We start from the raw sequence: 7,150 nt of genomic DNA on the forward strand, positions 1-7,150 counted from the left end.
GGGGTCCTTGGTGCAGCGGCGCGGCCGTTGGCCGCGGGGCGGCGTGGCGGTGCTGGTGACCGGCGACGCCCGCGCGGCCCAGATCTGGGCCCTTTCAGGCTCCATCTGGGCTAGGGCGGGTCAGCGACTCGGTGAGCGGCGACACTGCTCCCTGATTGGTGGCGAGGAGGCGGTGGTCTGCGGGGTGGTGGCGGCTTCGTCGGTCGGCAAGCTGCAGCGTGACGGCAGGGGCTGTCCGGGCCCTTTTGGGTCCGACCGGGCCTCGGCGCCTGGCAGGCCCCTTGCCCGTTCGTCCGGTCGGCTCCGCGGCGACGGTGGTGGTTGTCCCCTCACGTCGACGATGTTGCGGATGCCCCCGAGCCTACTATCTCTTCTCCCACCCTCCAGGTCTCGTGTCGGTGACCTCAGGTAGACTGCGAAGTTGATTCGGTGACCGTGGTGGCACATGTTGGGAGGCAGCGTGATGGCAGTGCACTATGGGTCGTCTGGGGTGGTGGTGGGGGTTTGGGTCAGGAGAAATCTCTCCCGGCTCGTCCGGCCCCGACGCGACGACGCATGTGGGTGTACACCCTCCCCCCACTGCCCCCAGCGTACCGGGGAGACTAGTCCGGGCAATAGCGGCGTCGTCGTCGCCTCCTTTTTGAAGGTATTGCTTGGCATGCGGTGTTTCAAAGTGCTGGGAGCGTGGTGATACTTCTCCGGAGGGTGCCGCGGTTGCCGGTCATCTTCGTTTCGTTGATCTGCCGTCGTTGACATTTGTTTCTCTTTTTTTCTTCTTTGTTTTTCTTTGGGCTCGTTTGTGCTGTGACCCCAGCATCTATCATTAGCTGTATCGATAGTTGCTTTGTAATACAAAGCGGGAAAACCCCTTTTTCGTAAGTCTGGTTATTATAGATGCTCCAACAGTTTGAAACACTTAACATCTTCTCTGAATAAGGTAGACACACATGGCTTGGTCTACCGTATGATCCAAACTGATGATTATCTATCAATGAAGCCTAGGAGGTTGTGCTAAAAAATATTACACCCTCCAATCCAAAATAAATGTCATGGTTTTGATTTTTTACTCTCTTTGTTCATTTTTGTAAGTCATTTCAAATAACTCAAAGTGGGTTGTTTTGTCAATTGTCTAAAATGTCTTCAAGATCTTATAAAAATGAACAGAGAAAGTATTTTGAATTGATGAGAGTAGCATAAAATAGGAGCTCCCCATAGAAAGGGATAATAATACAACGGTTCTTTTTCTCGAAGTGCATTTACCACAGAAAACAAGTGTGTGTATAAGTAGATCCTCCCTTTCTAATTTTGTATTAAAGGTAATACAAATTTAAATCACTTATTTTGGGACGGAGGGAGTCGGTAATGCAGTGGTAGTCTAGCTTGAAGTGAAGAAGAGTTGGGAGAAATTTATCTTCGGCGTTCATTACCAGCGTGTGCGGCCGCGGCGAGATCCCCGCGCGAGTCCCGCACGCGCAGCTCGACCCGCCGCGCGGCGGCGGCGGCGCCGGAGCTGGCGTACTGGGCGGCGTTGAAGTCGTCTAACGCCGTGGAAATGCAGGCGCGCCTCTCCCTCCCCACGTCGCTCGTCAGGTCCAGCACCACGCCAACCTGCACCGGTGCCGCCGCTGACAGCGATGCAACGGATGCGGCGCTGCTCCAGAGCGCGAGCAAAGAGACGAGCGCGATCGAGCACCCTGCTGCCGGCCACTCCATGGGAGCGCACGGTTGGTTTCTCAGTACTAATTCGGTCTAATTTGCTTGCTGGTCGATCAGACGGGTTGGTGTAGCGAGTACGTCGATAAGTGACAAATGTACCGCGTATATATACCTACTGCCCGCCGTGTACGTATGTTGATGCGTACCGCGTGGGGAGCAACGTGTGATGTGATACAGTGTCAGGGGTGGCTGGCCGGCGGCGAAATTTCCTGGACAATCCTCATCCCCCGACGGCTAGCTAGCCGATGGTACCGATGGTAATTCTTTTTGAGGAACGCTAGCCGATGGTAATGCAAGCAAGATCTGTGGAGAATGCAACGAAACTCTCTCTCTCTCTCTGTGTGTGTGTGTGTGTGTGTGTGAACGATGACCATCAGGGTCAATGCTGAAGTTCTCGCGTCAACCGATGTACAGTAGTTAATTTTTGAGACACCCTAACAAAATTGTTAGGATTCCAACGGCCACTTGACGTTCAGTATTGGCCTGCACATGCATGAAGGATTCGAATCTTTGGCAGGTAAATTCTGGATACAGTAGATTCCCAAAGGAGCACTCATGCCTCATGGATCCGGTTAAAGTGTGACTTTGTATAGCTAACATCGCGTATTCCCATTTGCATACGATTGTACATATATGTGTATAGGTTCTTTTTTGGTCTCCAAAACTTGTAATCTTGCTATAAATATATGAGCCGATCGCCCCTAGAGACACGTCTTCCCTCAAACCAATTCTCGTTTATATGGCATCAGCCCTCCTTTCCTAAAACCTTAGCTTCCGCCGCTCCAACCCCATCCGCCGCCGCCCTAAACCCTAGGTGGTCGCGGTTCCGCCTCCCCTCCCAGATCGCCGCCATGTCCACCTCCGCATCCTCGTCGTCCATGTTCGGGGCGCAGACGTCCGGAGCCCTCACCACCTCCACCGCCGCCGCCGCATCGCCCGCCCTCACGTCGCCGGCATCTCAGGTCGTCCACGTGGCTAGCGTCAAGACGCACGTCCCCGTCGTCCTCGACCTGCAGCAGTCCAACTACGCCATGTGGCGCATGCTCATCACTGTCCTCCTCGGCAAGTACGAGCTCATGGATCACATCTCCGCCGTCACGCCGCCGGACGCTCGCACGGCCGAGTGGCAGCGCCAGGACTACGTTGTCGGCTCGTGGCTCTACGGCTCCATCAGCGACGACATCCTGAACACCATCATGGCCCAAGATCAAACCGCATATGACGCCTACGCGCTGATCCGGAACCTCTTCCTCGACAATCAGCTCACCCGGGCCGTCTACCTCGAGGCACAGTTCCGAGCCCTCGTCCAAGGCGACCTCACCATCACCGCCTACTGCCACCGCCTGAAGGCCCTCAACGATGCGCTGGCGGATGTGGGGCAGCCCGTGACTGACCAGACCTTGGTCCTCACCTGCCTTCGGGGCCTAAACCCACGCTTCTCCGACATCACGACCCTCGTCACGATGCAGGTTCCGGCTCCCACCTTCCTGCAGACGCGCTCCATCCTCCTTCTGCGCGAGAACCAGCTCGCCAACGCCGCTCTCGGTGGCTCCCTCTCGTCCCAAGTGGCTCTCTATGGCAACACCGTTGGGTCCTCCACCGGCGGCAACTCGGGCGGCAACTCGGGCGGCAACGGCGGCCGCTGGTCGAAGAAGAAGAAGAACGCCGACGGGGGTGCAGCCAACTCCACCACCACTCAACCTGCCGCGGCACCCGGCCCGTGGATCTGCTTCAACCCGTACACCGGCGAGACTCAGCAGATGCAGCCCGCCTGGCGCCCCCACGCCGCGCCGGTTCCTCCTGCCGGGGGCGCTGGTCTACTCGGGCCGGCCCTGTGGTCTGCCTCTTCAGAGCCGCCGCCCCGTCAGTCTACCTGGGTGCCCCCAGGTCAGGTCGCCTACACGACCCAACTGGCACCACTGCACGGCCAGGCCTGGGGCACTAACCGGCCCCCACCCGTGGTGCAGCCCGCCTGGCGCCCCCACGCCGCGCCGATTCCTCCTGCCGGGGGCGCTGGTCTACTCGGGCCGGCCCCGCGGTGTGCCTCTTCAGCGCCGCCGCCCTGTCAGTCTACCTGGGTGCCCTCAGGTCAGGTCGCCTACACGACCCAACTGGCACCACTGCACGGCCAGGCCTGGGGCACTAACCCGCCCCCACCCGCGGTGCCCTACACCCCTGGCCCGGCATGGGACTGCTCCGCCCTCGTCGCCGCCTTGAACGCCACTGCCGGCACTCCAGCCGCCGGCCCTTCCACACCGGGCGCATGGGTCATGGACTCCGGCGCAACCTCGCACATAGTCTCCGACCCTGGTATACTCTCCACTCCCTCCCATCCTCCTCTTTCCCTTCGTGTCACCGTTGGCAATGGCGATCCACTTCCCATCACCGCCACCGGCCACGTCACTCTCCGCACACCTAGCCACACTTTCCACCTTAACAATGTTCTAGTTGTTCCAGATATCATCAAAAATCTTCTTTCTACTCGTCAGTTCACCATTGATAATTCAGTTTCTGTTGAATATGACCCGTGTGACTTTTCTATTAAGGATCTTCACACTCGGCGCGAGATTATTCGCTGCAGTAGCCCCGGTCCACTGTACGAGTTCTTCGCCAACACCAACACCACCACCTCGCCGTTTGGCCTCGTCGCCACCACCACCGCATCGGAGCTATGGCATCGTCGCTTAGGACATCCGGGTCGTGACTCTATGTCACATTTATCTTCAGAATTTGCTATTCCATGTAATAAAAGCACTCAAGTGTGTCATGCATGCCAACTTGGCAAGCACGTGAGTCTACCGTTTTCTAGATCATCCACAGTTTGTGTCGTTCCGTTCCAATTGCTTCATTGTGATTTGTGGACATCACCTGTTGCTAGTAACTCTGGCTTCAAATACTACTTGGTTATTGTCGATGATTTTTCTCATTTTATGTGGACCTTCCCACTACGTCGGAAATTCGACACATGTGATATCCTCGTTAACTTTGTAGCATACGCACATACACAATTCAATCTCCCGGTCGTGTCCTTCCAAACCGACAATGGCACTGAGTTCGTTAACTCCACCTTTGTTGAGTTCCTTGCCCGCCACGGTATCCACCTACCTATGTCTTGCCCGTACACTTCTCCTCAAAACGGCAAGGCTGTGCGTGCTCTTCGCACACTTAATGACATCACTCACACCCTCCTCTTCCAGGCTTACATGCCTCCTCCCTACTGGGCTGAGGCTCTCGCTGTCGCCACCTTCTTACTAAATCGCCGCCCCAGCCAAGCCTTGCACTTCCGTATCCCATATACCCTTCTCTACCAACAAAAACCCTCCTTCTCCGACCTTCGTGTCTTCGGGTGCTTGTGCTACCTGAATCAATCCGCCACGGCACCTCACAAACTCGCTCCGCGCTCCACCGCGTGCGTGTTCCTCGGCTACCCCACCTCGCATCGCGGCTATAGATGCCTCGACTTATCCACCCATCGTGTCATCATCTCTCGCCACGTCATATTTGACTAACACACCTTTCCCTTTGCCACGAATCGCACTGATTCTTCTCCGGATGACCTCGACTTTCTCCTCGACCTGGCCGCCACGCACCCGGCTCCCGCGATCATCACACCCTTGGCGGGCCGGCCCAGCATGGCACCGACCTCATCGGCTCAGCCCGCTATGCATGGCACTGCCTCCGTGCCGTCCACGCCCACCCACGACGCACCCGCCTCGCCTGCGCCGACTCCACCCGCGTCTCCCGGCCGGTCCCCTTCCCCTTCACCACCACCACCGCCACCCCTCCCCCTCCTCGTCGCTCTCGTAGCAACACCGCTCCCGCCACCAACACCCACACCATGCTCACGCGCGCCAAGCGTGGCATCGTCCAGCCGACTGACAGACTTAATCTCTCAGCCGAACACTCCCACATCTCTCCCATTCCCAAAACCTATCGCTCCGCTCTTCAGGACCCTCTTTGGCGTGCCGCCATGTCCGAGGAGTACGGTGCCATCATTCAGAACCGCACCTGGTCTCTGGTTCCTCGCCCAGTTGGTGCTAATGTTGTTTCAGGCAAGTGGATCTTCAAGCACAAGTTTGGCGCTGATGGCGGTCTTGCTCGGTACAAGGCCAGGTGGGTCGTACGTGGATTCTCCCAGCAGCCTGGTATTGACTACGACGAGACTTTTAGTCCTGTTGTCAAACCGGCTATGATCCGCGTTGTACTCAGCATCGTCGTCTCCCATGCTTGGCCGGTTCATCATTTGGATGTCAAGAACGCCTTTCTTCATGGTGAACTTGATGAGGTGGTTCATTGTGAGCAGCCACCCGGCTTCATCGACCCTACGCGCCCCCAGCACGTCTGCCTGCTTCACAAGTCCCTCTATGGACTTAAACAGGCGCCCCGCGCATGGTACCAACGGTTCGCTCATCATGCTCATCGCCTTGGGTTCGTGGCGTCCCAGAGTGATGTGTCTCTCTTCGTGCTTCGGCGCGGTACCGAGATGGCCTACCTGCTCCTCTATGTTGACGACATCATCCTCACCGCCTCCAGCACCGGGCTTCTTTCCATCATGAGTTCTCCATGACCGATCTCGGGGACTTGTCCTACTTCCTCGGGATCTCGGTTTCCCGCTCTACTTCGGGGATGCTTCTCTCGCAGCGCCAATACGCCATCGACCTTCTTCAGCGCGCCGGTATGATGGACTGCAACTCGTGTGTGACGCCCATCGACACACGTTGCAAGCTCTCTGCTGATGAGGGACCACTCGTCACCGATGCTACTGAGTACCGGAGCTTTGCCGGGGCACTTCAGTACCTGACGCTCACCCGCCCCGACATTGCTCATGCCATCTAGTAGGCGTGCCTCTACATGCACGCCCCTCGGGAGCCTCATCTCAACCTCGTCAAGCAGATCCTCCGCTACATTCGTGGCACCCTCGACCTCAGCCTTCAGCTCCACTCCACGCCGGCCACCTCGCTCACTGCCTACTCCGATGCGGATTGGGTCGGCTGCCCCGACACACGCCGCTCAACATCTGGATACTGTGTCTATCTCGGCGACAACCTGGTGTCTTGGTCCTCCAAACGCCAGGCCACAGTGTCTCGCTCCAGTGTCGAGGCGGAGTATAGAGCGGTGGCGCATGCCGTGGCCGAGTGCTGTTGGCTTCGCCAGCTTCTTATTGAGCTTCATCGTCCCCTTCCGTCAGCGACCGTTGTTTTCTGTGATAACGTCAGTGCTGTTTACATGGCTTGTAACCCGGTCCAGCATCGCCGCACGAAGCACATCGAGATCGACATCCACTTCGTTCGTGAGAAGGTGTCTCTCGGTCAGATTCGGGTTCTTCACGCACTACTGGAATCAGCTACTTTGCCATCTGCCAGTTCTTTGCCGTCCGCTAGCAGACGGCAAAGAAGCTCTTTGCCATCAGCTACCAAAAAGCAGACGGCAAAGA

The 7,150-nt window shown here is 57.4% G+C and overlaps 1 pseudogene; it reads right to left on the bottom strand.

Moving 5' to 3' along the window:
* The window catches only part of LOC119328356, a 6,360-nt pseudogene extending 4,647 nt beyond the window's left edge, over positions 1-1,713 (bottom strand).
* Positions 1,714-7,150: the final 5,437 nt, after the last annotated feature.

The sequence above is a fragment of the Triticum dicoccoides genome, chromosome 7A (assembly GCF_002162155.2).
Source record: "Triticum dicoccoides isolate Atlit2015 ecotype Zavitan chromosome 7A, WEW_v2.0, whole genome shotgun sequence".
NCBI lineage: Eukaryota > Viridiplantae > Streptophyta > Magnoliopsida > Poales > Poaceae > Triticum > Triticum dicoccoides.